We start from the raw sequence: 12,638 nt of genomic DNA, 5'->3' as shown, positions 1-12,638 counted from the left end.
AAATGATTTTTTTTTAAATTTTGTAGCTTACTCTGCATTATTTTGTTATTTTATTTTCTATGGTCAATGTCAATAATGTATAGTAGTTAAGAATCAATCAATTTAGAATGTTTTGGGGTAGTGATGTTGCTATAATAGGGGTTTATTTTCTACTTCCTAGTGATACTGGGGACTGAACACTTCAGTCAAAACCGCTCACACAGATTTCCAAGTAAAGCCAGAGGGATACCCTCAACCCACAGATGTGCAAATTGCAACACAGAAGGAGAGACATGAAAAAGCAAGGCAATACAACTCTTTCAAAAGGTCGTAGTTTCTCAATGCAAAGATAATGAAGTGGGTGAAGTGCCGGATCCTTAAAGAATTCAAAGTGTAGCCTGTGAAACCCATCAGCAACTCCAAAGACGGAACCAGGAAGCAGAGGCCTGAAGAAAATCAGGTAAGGACCCGGGGAAGAAAGCACAGAGGAGGAAGGCAGCAGAACTGGTGCAGAAGACATCAAGTCAAGTACGATTTTGAGGGACAGCAACCAAACACATGCACTGGGCATGCAATACTAACCAAATCGGAAATAAAACAACACAAGGGCAAACAGCTCTGGCAGGCTAGACCAAGGAAGAGAAAGCATAGCAGGGATAAAGAGGATGATCCAGAGTATGTATGCTACCCCCAGATAACAGCAATATGAATGAGTATAGAAATGTATGCTTGACAACAAATTTCAGAAAACTTTGATCAAGAGACCAAATCTAAGATTCAAACTATGAAAAGGAGCCACAGCAACAAAGCCAGCATGATAGTAGCACAAAATACAGACACAGAGACTAATAGAAGAGAATAGAATAGTAGCTTTCAATCTGTGGGTTGTGTCCCCTTTGGGGGGTCATATGACCCTTTCACAAGGGTCAAATATCAGATATACGACATATCAGATATTTACATTACAATTGCTAACCATAGCAAAATGATAGTTATGAAGTAGCAATGAAATGATTTTTGTGATGGGGTGGAGTCACCACAACCTGAGGAACTGGATTGCAAAAAACTGAGAATGAATGGAAGAAAGAATGCAGACATAATCTAATTACAGGCATACGGTTCTTGCAGAAGGTACCAAAAACATATTAGAGAAAAGGTCGCCTCGTCAAACAGCACTCGCAAAATTGAATCTCCATAGGTGGAATGATGAGACTACATCTCAGTCTCCCAGTCTGTAAAATTCTAGTTAAAAATTGGTCAAAGCTTTTAGGATAAGACCTAAATGTTTGAAATTGCTAGGTAATGCACAGGTAAGACACTGTATGATCACAAACGCAAGCAAGGACAGTATGAATGGGACTCCCATAGCTCAAGAAATAATTGTAAGAATAGAGTGAAATTTAAAAGCTTCTGCACATCAAATCAAGAGACAGTCTGAAGAACGAAAGAAAAAAAATAGCTTTGACAACTACATGTCCTGTCAGTTTTAATATCTAGCATCTATAGAGAACAGCAAAACCAAGCACTAACAATCTAATAAAACATGGACAAGTGAGCAGACAGTTCACAAAAGGAAACCCCTGATCCCTTAAAAAGGTGAAGAAACTGTGAAACATCCTTTGCCTTCGCGGAAATGGAAGTTAAAAGGGCATTAGGATTCCCTCTTAAGTCAGAACGGTTATCATTAAATAACAACAAAGATGCATCAAGTATGGTGGGAGAACTAGTACTTGTAGTGCTGGGTAAGTAGGGGTGGAAGTTCAAAGCCATCTGTTACAAAGTGAGTTCAAGGCCAGCCTGACCTTCATGAGAAACAAGTAGGACAAGAAACAATAGTTTGCAACAAATTCTGGTGCAGAGGTGAATAAAAAAGAACCCCTGCACAGTGTACTGGGAACATAAATTTCAGTCAGTATATGAATAAACATGAAGTGCAGAAAACTAAGCATAGATCTCTTCTCTGTAATACTTCTGTCTCAATTCTAGCAAGATCCATGAAAGAGTCTTAAATCAGCATAGTACAACCATACCTGCGTATCTGTGTAAACCACAGACTGTTCATAATACTTATAATATGAAAGCACCATAACTGTTCATTAATAGGTGAGTGGCTAAAGGAAATATTACACATACACACGCACACACACACACACACACACACACACACACACACACACACACGCACACTACACTGGAGTTTTAATCAGTCATAAAGAAGAATAAAATTATGTACTTTGTAGGATAATATATGGATCCAAAGAATACTGCATTAAGCAAAATACTACAGACTCATAAATACTATATTTTCTAGATTAAAAATATGCATATATAATTTGAAAGTAGAAAAGAGGCTATGTAGGCGGAGGGAAGAGAGGTAAGGGAGACAGAAAGAAAAGATCTCATATTCTTTCTTTTATGTATCACCTGGATTTAAACATACATATAAATGTATATGAAAATGACTCAGAAATAGGAGGAGAATATTCATGGGGAGAAAATGAACCAGCATTTGGGAAGAAAAGAGGGTGATAGATATGAACAAAATGCCAAGATATTTATATGAAACTATTTATACCCTTCTTAAATATTTAAAAAATTTATTATCTAATATTAAATGTTAGTATTTTAAGAAAAACAAAAGTTTGTTACAGTACATTTCTTAAATAAACAAATTTTCATGTTTGCAAACTTTACTCATTAGTTAAGTGTAGATTTCTTTAAAAGTTTTAATTTTTATATCTAACTCTGATTCAAAGAGTATACTGGTTTTAGAAAAGGAAATAAGAAACCTTCTTTTCTAAATTTTCTGTAAGAAGTCATATCACATTAGCACTTAATTATTCTGAGTTTGATATGATTCACATGACAATCAATTTGGACACAAAATTTTGCTTTGGAGTTTATACTTGTAGATCTACTTTTATAAAGAAGTACAAAAGATCTCACTTGTTTTTTTTTACTGATTAATTTTTTTCTTTCATTGAAAATAGATTTTTTCTTCATATAAAATATCCTGATTATGGTTTTCCCTCCTCTACTCCTCACAGTTCTTCCTAAGCTCCCTTCCCATCAAGATCCATGCCCTTTCTGTCTCTCATGAGAAAACAAAAGAGCCCAAAGGAATAAAAATAAATTAGTAAGATGCAACAAAAAATAATACACATGAATAAGACAAGGCAAACAAACAGGAGGAAAAGAGCCCAAGAGAAGGTACAAGAAACAGAGACCCACTGATTCACACAATCAGGAATCCCATAAAACCACTAAATAATACAAAATAAATATATATTATAAATCTATAATATACATGGAAAGGACCTATATGGTAAAGAGAGAGAAGGAAAATACACAATAAAGATAAAAAATAATAAGATTAAAAAAATACTGATGGCAGTGTTGGGGTAGAGGGAAAACACAACATTATGAGACAAGGAACCCCCAAAGATGCTGTTGAGTTCATTTTCGGTTGACCTTCTATTCATGGGCTTGCCGACTACCCTTATATGTAGCCTATATCCCCAGTCAGACTCACTTGGTAGAAATTAAATTTTTGTTTGTAAGTAGTTATCAGTTGAAGATTGCTTCAGGGTTATGGATGCGGGGATGGATCTACTTCTTTTAGCTCATCTGATGAGACCCATGTAGGTCCTGTTCATGTTGCTACAGACTTTGTGAATTTATGCGTACATCTATCCTGTTGACTTATTCCCTTGGTGTCCTCCATCCCTGTGGCTCTTACACTCTTTATTCTGCAGGGTTCACTGAGCACTGAGGGAAAGGATGATATAATAAAAGCATGCTGTTTAGGTCAGAGTGTTCCTAGGCCTCTCACTCTCAGCATATTGTCTGGCTCTGGGTCTCTATTTATTCCCATCTGCTGCAGGAAGAAGCATCTCTGATGATGGGTGAGCATGAGTAGTGCAGAATATCATTAGGAGTCATTTATTGCTACCATGTTTCTAACAGTAGTATTTGTTTTACCCTAAGTCTCTGGGCTGTCTACTCTCAGGTTCCTATTCATCCAAACAGTGTTGGATGGTTGGGCATAGGTTTCATTTTGTGGAATGGGCCCTAAGTTAAATCAAGTATTGATTGTTTATTCCCGTCAGCTTTGTACCACCATTGCCCTAGTACATTTTGAAAGCAGGGTACCATTATACATCAAAGGATTTTGTGGCTGGGTTGGTGTAGAGTACCTTCCTGTAACAAAGATCCTAGTACCTAGGGGTGAAGACTCTATGTAGACACCAGTTCAACTTCTCCATGTTCAGTGAGTTGTGTTCATGCTTTCTGAAGTAATGAGTCTTTGCTGTCAATTTAGGGAGGGCAACCTATGGTCTTGACAACAGCCTGGGTTGTTTGAGTTTCCCCATGAGGCACTTGGGCCAACAACTTAATTAGATGTAACACAATCCCAGTAATAGAAGCTTTATTTTGTGACAAGAGGTGTTTACTTGAGTTTCTGTCTCTCCCATTCTTTGGCAATTTCATTTAGATTCCCTTCATCTATGTATATATGTTAGGAAGGTTTTCATACTACCCTCCCAAGTGTCTCTTACTTTTAGCTCTCTCCCTATATACCCTCCCTCATACTCCTATTCCCACACTCTCTCCAAATAATCTTCCAATTTCTGCTCCCCCATAATTATGCAACTATCTAGTCAATTTCCCTTTCCTAGAGAAATCTATCTATCTCACTCTAGTCCCTTACTCTATACCTAAATTCTGTGGTTCTATAGATTGTAGCTTAGTTTTCATTGACTTATCATCTTATAAGCAAATAAATAGCACATTTGTCTTTCTGGGTCTGAGTTACCTCACACAGTATGATTTTTTTCTAGTTCTGCCCATTTACCTGGGAATTTCATGATTTTACTTTTTAAATGGATGAGTAATAAACCATTGTGTAAATAAATGCACTATGTTTTCTTTGTTCATGAATCTGTTGAGTAAGGAACATTATGGTTTTTTCCAATTTCTGATTATTATAACTAAAGCAGCAATGAACGTGATTGATTAAGTTTCTCTATGGTAGGATGAATTATTCTTTTTATATATGTCCAGGCGTGGTATATCTGAAACTTGAGATAGATCAATTTCCATCTTTCTGAGGAACCACTCTTCCAGTTTACATAGGGGCTGTAAAATTAAGAGGCACTTGGGAAGTGTTCCCCTTCCTCCTTATCATCAATATCATGAACTGTCTGTCATTTGTGTTGTTGATCTGAGTCATTCTGACAGGTATAAGATGAAATCTCAAAGTAATTTTAATATGCATTTCCCAATGGCTAAGTATCTTAAACATCTCTTTGTTTCTTAGATATTTGAGTTTCTTCTTTTGTGAAGTCCTGCACCCTATATTTAAACTTTTTTTTGTTTGTTTGATATCTAGATTCTTGAGTTCTTTATAATTTTGGATGTTAGCCTTTCATCAGATGTATAGTCGATAAAAAACTCTTTTCATATTCTGTTGGCTGCTGTTTTGTCCAAATAATGGTGTCCTTCTCTGTATAGAAGCTTTTCAGTTTCACAAAGTCCCATTTACTAACTGGTATTCTTAACGCCTGTGCTAATGGTGTTCTATTCAGAACATATTTTCCTGAGTCATGAGTTCAGGACTATTCCCTACTTTCTCGTCTGTCAGGTTCAGTGTATCTGGTTTTATGTTGAGGTCTTTTATCCATTTGTAGTTGAGTCTTGTGCCAGGTGTTAAGTATGGATCTATTTGCATTCTTTCACATGCAGCCATGAATTTCGACTAGCACAATTTGTTGAAAATGCTGTTCGTTTTTCACTGTGTATTTCTGGCTTCTTGATAAAAAAAAAATTAGGTCTCCATAGTTGTGTGGACTTATGTCTGTCTTCAATTCGAATCCTTTGATCAATATGTCTCTTTTTAATACTATAACTCATTATTACAACTTGAAATTGTAGATGGTGATAGTGCCAGCAGTTCTTTTATTATTCAGGTTTATTTTAGCTACCATGTATTTGTGTGTTTCTGTATAATTCTGTGAAGAGTTGTGTTGAAATTTTGATGGAGGTTGTACTCAGTCTTGCTTTCGATAGGATGATCACTTTTACTATGTTAATCCTACTTATCCATGAATGTGGGAGATGTTTTCATCTAATGATTTCTTCTTCAATTTCTTTCTTTTGTATAATAAAGTCTTATCATGCAAGTCTTTCATTAACTGGTTAGATTTATCCCAAGATATTTTATACTATTTGAAGCCATTGTAAAGATGATGTTTTCCTGATTTCTTTCTCAGTCTATTGGTCAATTTTATAAAGAAGAGCTACTTATTTTTTGCAATTAATTTTTTTATCCAACTGCTTTTCTGAAGGATTTTTGTTTGGTTGTTTGGTTGGTTTTGTTTGTTTGTTTGTTGTTTTATTTTCTCCAAGCTCTAAGTTTTCCTAGGAATTTTTATGGTTCTGCATGCTATCATGTCATTTGCAAACAAATGTCTTTTTTTTTCTTACAATTTGTATCCCTTTGTCTCCTTCAGCTGTCTTATTGCTTTAGCTACTATACTGTAGCTACTATACTGAAGATATGGGGAAAGTGGACAACCTTGTTTTGTTCCCTGACTTTAGTAGAAGTGTTTTGACTTTTTATATCAGTTGATGCTGGATTTGGGCTTACTGCAACTGACTTTATTATGTTGAGGCATGTCCCTGGTATTCCTAATGTCTCCAGGATTTTTATCTTAAAGAGCTGTTAGATTTTGATAAACCCTGCCCCATTTTTGCATCTATTGAGATGACCTTTTGTTTTTTATTCTTCAGTTTATTTATATGGCGAATTACATTTTTGATTTATATATGTTAAACAACCTATGCAACTCTCAGATAAATCCTACTCATTCACCATGAATGACCTTTTCGTTGTGTTCTTGGATTTGTCTTGCAAGTATTTTATGGAGAAATTTTGCATCTATGTTCAGTAAGGGAATTGGTCTGTAATTCTCTTTCTTTGTTGGATCTGTATGTGGGTGAAGTATCAGTATGGCCTTTTAAAATGAATTTGGCAATATAACTTCTGCTTCTATTTTGTGGAATAATTTGAGAAGTAATGACATTATCTCTTTGCTGAAAAACCATTGCATTAAAACCATCTGGCCCTGGGATTTTTTGGTAGGTAGACTTTCATTACTGCTTTTATTTCACTATATCAATAGTGTATAATAAGATAAATATATCTCTCAAGGAATGCTTTATCACAGTTTGTACAATTCTATGTATCACATCTTAGTTAAAATTTATTAACATTGCAAATTCTTATTTGAATTATAAATTCCTTAGTAGAAACTCTTTTGTAAATTGATGCCACTTCTAAATTAATTATGTTAAGATTATATTTTATAATTTGATTTTAACATATTTTAATTAGAGAACTTCATATATGCATAAAATATATTTTAACCACATTCTCTTGTCTCCCCCCTCCCCAAGTCTTTCCAAATTTTATATTCTTTCAAATCCATATTCTCTCTTTCTTTGGTATTTGATTTTTGTAACCCACTAAGTCAGATTAGTGCTGTCATATAACCATGGGAATAATATGAACCATCGAAGAAAAATCAATTTAATATGGACCGTATCATTATAGAAAACTGACTCTTCCTTCCCTAGTGGCCATCTCCTGTCATTATCTCCTTAGCTGGGGATGAAGGCTTGTGAACTCCTTCTTGCTCCACACAGGGGTGTTGACTGATTTGACCTTCTACAGGTCTTGTGTTCACAAGCACAGCTGCAGAGAGTTCATGAGTATTATGTCTAGAAATCACTATTTCCAAATAGTGTCCTCCCAACATCTGTCTCTTAAATTCTTTCAGTTTCTTTTTCCACAATAGATTTTTGTATATTTTTTTCCAGAGCTTATGGAAAGGAATGTGAAATAAATAGACTTCCCACTGGCTAAACATACCAAAGGCACCTCATTTTCTACCTTTTGATCAGTTCTAAGGCTACTGAGGTGAGTGAAAGAACAACTATTAATAGAGAAACATAGTAAAAACACAGGATATTTGGAAGAAGGAAAGGAAGTGGAGAAGGGCATGGGAGAGTAGGGCAGAAGAGGGAGGTGGAGTGAAAGGGCTAACTAACAGGAAGGATATTTGAGAAGGACAAACAGAAACATGTTATATAAACTTTATGTATACATATGTGTGTGTATACAAATGTGCATACACACACACACACACACAGAGAGAGAGAGAGAGAGAGAGAGAGAGAGAGAGAGAGAGAGAGAGAGAGAGAGATTGTCATTATGCTATACAGGTGATTATGTTCCTCCAGAGGCCATAGATTTCCCAGAATAAAACCAAAACAAACAAAAACAAACAAGCCCCCCTCCAATACCAGATGTGGCATACCTCTCTTCAAGTTGTTGGTGGGAGATGTTTTGTAGACTCCCAAAACAATATAGACTAGTCTTATTGTTGTTTGTTGTTCATCAGAATTTGACTAAGACTCTGTTCCTGAAGATGTCACACAATTTAGTCATAATACACATAGAAATCAAGTTATTACTGACCAGGGAACTTCCTTTCTGATGGCTACTTATCATAGTACCAGAAAGTATTATATAGCCTGTGGGGAGAAAAGAATCCTTAATAGTCTTACCCAGCTGTAAATGCTGTGTAAGATATTCCCACTGGAGCAATAGTGGTAGGAATGTTACTGGGGAACCCAACTACCTTCTAATTGGTCCACTCCACAGTAGGAACTGTATGTGTGCTGTAAATCTGAACAACATCTTATGGCTGGAAAGTTCCTAGGAATGACCCTACCACTATCATTTAGTACAATTATACTCTATCAAACTTTCCTCCAATGTATATCTCTCTACTCATAGAGTAGTGAAATTCTCAGTCTTGCTCATAGAAGCTTCCTTATACAGTGGATGGCAATTAATTCAGAAACTCAGGACTGGTAAACACATTTGTTCTTTTAGACCATTTAAGAGTAAAGAATGTTTATTGCACTACTAATACTTGCTTTCCATGTTATAGAGATCTGAATTTCTCATCTATGATGTTTTTCTCTTCCATGTGCAACTCCTTTCTACCTTCCAGGCACAGCGTGTCTGTGACAAGGAATTTTCTCAATGTCTCCATGTTTGAGAAAGGATTGGTTCTCTGACTTTGGATAATAAACCTCAGTTTTTCTAGAAGGCTAGCTAGCTTTATGGTTTTAAGGTTTTTCTGTAAATACTTCACTCTTTTGTTCTTGCTTCCTTGGTTCCTAATATGAAGTCTCTTATTTCTTCCTCTTCCCTCTCCTTCAAGCTATTTCACCATTTTGTTTTGTCTAAGGATTTTCAGTGTATTTTTCTTTTTGCATTTATATGAGTTTCCCAGGGCCCCTGTAACAAATCACCGTAAACTAGGTGACTTAAAGCAACAGAAAAGTATTTTCTCATAGTTATGGCAAGCAGAAGCCCCGTATCAAGGAGTCAGCATGATACATTCTGTGCAAAGGCCTTAGGGAGGCGTTTTCCCTTTTGTCTGCCAGTTTATGGGGGCTGCTGGCAATCTGTGGTCCCTTGGCTCATGTGTATGTTGCACTAATTTCTGCCTTTTGGTTCATTTTCTCTTTCCCCTGTGTTTCTGTTCTCAAATCAGCTCTTTTCTTATCAGGAAAAGATTTAGGGGCCACCCTGAGTCCAAGATGATCTCAGCCTGTGATCCTTAATTTAATTATTCATGCAAAGACATGTTCCAGGAGTTCAGATTCGGTTGTGTCTTTTGAGTGGCCACTATTCAGTACACAAGAGGGGTCCAGTTCGGGACATTTCTTTTGGTATTTCCCGACAATCCCAGTTACTTTCTCCTGACCATGTTCATCAGTCTACTGCTGAACCCATTAAAAGCATTCTTGCTTTCTTACTTTGTTTTTCAATACTTTGTTTTAATTTGAAATTAAGTTTTTATCTCTCTAATTACACTACCATTTGTTCTTGTGTATTGTCTATTTGTATGATTTTCCCTTAACACATTAGCTTATTACCCAGGATATTAATCATTTTAAGTTCTTTCAGAACTTAAAACTCCTGTCATCTGAGTCCAGTTCTAATGCTTGTCTTGAAAACTCAGGCTGGCTTTATTTTGTTTTTGTTCAGCATACCTTACAGATTTTTTTTTTTCTTATTGAAAACCAGGAATGATGTCCCAGGTAATTAGAACTGAGATATACAGTCTTTTGTTGTGAGGTTTTATGTTAATCTGGCTTCAAAATAGGCTGCTTTTAATGTTTGCTGTAGCCATAGGGGCCAAATGTTGCAATTTCTCTTGTTTTTATTGTCTACAATCTTGTTGTTTCCTTGAGTATTCCTTGTTCCAAATAGTCCACATTTTGTAGTTCTTCCACCAAAGAATCGTTCTTACTGGAACTTTGTTGCTCTTGTGTGCAGTAAGGGAGGAATTCTATAATTTTATGATTTATCCTACGGGTTACATTCTAGTCTGTAATCTCAGGTTCTTCTCCGACTCTCTTCAAGTGAGACAAGAAAACTAGAGGCAGGTGGAGTTGGAGAAATGCTTTCCTTCTGGGTAGTTCATATAGTGGTGAAATTGTACCCTGGCAAGTAAGACTTGATTTAAAAGCAGGGGACACGTCTTTGACTATTTCAACAGGATTACTCTATCCCAAGATCACAGCTGGGTCTTCAGAAAAGTCCTTTCACCTCAGCATTGTGAGAAACTGGTGGGTAAAACTCAAACTCAAACCCCTTCCCCACAGGATGGGCTTTCACGAATGTCTCACTGTCCAGCTGCTCTGTATTTGGTCTTCAGAAAATCATTACAATGGCCATTTAACGGTCCATACAGCAGGTATGGATCGTTAAATGTATGGATTTCCATATGAATGTATCTCAGGTTGGACTGCCTAGATTTTCTCTTTCGTTTGGGGTGTGTAGTCTTTCTGAACAACAGCTATCTGAAGCTAGGCAGCTCTGATGCTCCTCACAGCTCAGCACTTTTCTTGCTGTGAGGACATCTGGGAAATCCTATTTTATGTTGATTGCTTATGCTGCCTTATATTGTACACTGTGCATTCAGAATCTCCTAGTATTCATGATGCTTTCCTTCTCTTTCAGAAGTCCTCTCAGATGGAGCATTTCTGATGTTCTTCGGCATCAGTTGCCTCATACTTCCTGCCAGAGTTGAAATGGGAAGTCCAAATTAGGGAGAGAAATCCCAAGATGGACGCAGAGCTTCAGTATTGCTGTCTTGTTTGTTATCCTCTGCCCTTTGTTTCTTGGCTTTGGCTTTTTCTACAATTTTTTTTTTTAAACAGTAAGTTTGACTTGTTAATTGTACTTTTGACAATATGCTTTTATCTGTCAGATTACGTACACTTCCAGAGATCTTTTTCTGCTTTCTTGTAAAGAATGACCTAGTAAGTGACCTTATTCGCATTCTTAACTCAGTTCAACCTCCAGAAAGTCTTGTCTGCTAAGACAATCGAAGGGAATCTTTCATACCTTTGTTTGTCTCAGAAAAGTTATTTGGAGCTCCCGAGGAATAGCTCAGCAGTTAAAAGCTGTTGCTGTTCTTCCAGAGGACATGAGTTCAGTTCCTAGCACATACAGAGGGTCTCAACACTGTCAATAACTCCAGTTCCAGAGGACTCCGATATCCTCTTCTGGCGTCAGGATGCACTGCACACATATGATGCACATACATACAAACTGATGAACACTCATGCACGTGAAATAAAAATTTTGATTATCTGTATGCTATTCAGTGATTGGTTTATGATGTAGACAGGAGAATCTCTAATTCTCTTGGTCTGGCTGTGGCAGAGAAACCTTGGTCTTGGAGACTAGGTTTGCTTTAGTCAGCATTGCTGCTCACTCATATGCAGAATCTGAATCCTTTGTCATGCTCTGAAGTCTTAGGTGTTAACAACTTCCTGAGATTCTCCCTCTCGCCACAAAGGGGAGAGAGGCCAAGAAACAGAAAGAATGGAATGGTGGAGCGTTTTGTAACCTCAGTACCCATCCTCAACTCACAACATGATTCCTCCAAGAAGATCACACCTCCTAATTCTTCCTAAGTTTTCCAACATATGAGCCTATAGAGTCTATTCTCATTTAAACCATCCACGAAGACTATTATAGTGCTCTCAGGACTCCTTATTCACCTACAATGTGTGTGTGTGTGTGTGTGTGTGTGTGTGTGTGTGTGTATGTATGTGTGTATGTGTGTGTATTTGTGGAAGGGATATTGAGGCCTAAACTTAAGCATGTATATTGAAAATAGTTGTATTTAACATTGACAGTACCTATTGAAACTTTCAAATGCAAGCTAACTAATATTTATTCTATCTATTTCCAATTGAACTAGCTCATAAGCAAATCTCACGTTCAAGCACATGTTCAGTGTGCTTGAGAGTTAATTATATGCAGCTGTCTGTCCTGAAGTACATTAAAGAAAATTACAGACAATATTAAAGGTTAGATAACATCTCTAGCAACTTGTTTCAGTCCTGAACTGGTATAGAACTTTTCACTGTGGAGTTTTCTTGTTCCTTTTCAAGATCTATTTCCTCTCTGATGGATCCCGAGAAAGAAGCCTACCCTGCCATGTGCCCCCGCCTCTCCTGCCATATCCCCCCGCCTCCCCTACCATGTGCCTCTGCCTCCC

The 12,638-nt window shown here is 36.8% G+C and overlaps 1 long non-coding RNA gene across 1 annotated transcript in view; it reads left to right on the top strand.

Moving 5' to 3' along the window:
- The first annotated feature begins 393 nt into the window (after positions 1-393).
- The window catches only part of LOC116083705, a 16,074-nt gene continuing 3,829 nt past the window's right edge, over positions 394-12,638 (top strand). Inside the window, exons 1-3 of the long non-coding RNA XR_004115883.1 lie at positions 394-439; positions 7,861-7,960; positions 11,087-11,285. This is a non-coding gene — a long non-coding RNA (uncharacterized LOC116083705). The remainder of the gene's footprint in view (positions 440-7,860; positions 7,961-11,086; positions 11,286-12,638) is intronic.

The sequence above is a fragment of the Mastomys coucha genome, unplaced genomic scaffold, assembly GCF_008632895.1.
Source record: "Mastomys coucha isolate ucsf_1 unplaced genomic scaffold, UCSF_Mcou_1 pScaffold8, whole genome shotgun sequence".
Classification (NCBI taxonomy): Eukaryota; Metazoa; Chordata; class Mammalia; order Rodentia; family Muridae; genus Mastomys; species Mastomys coucha.
This window is presented reverse-complemented; position numbering and strand designations above follow the sequence as displayed.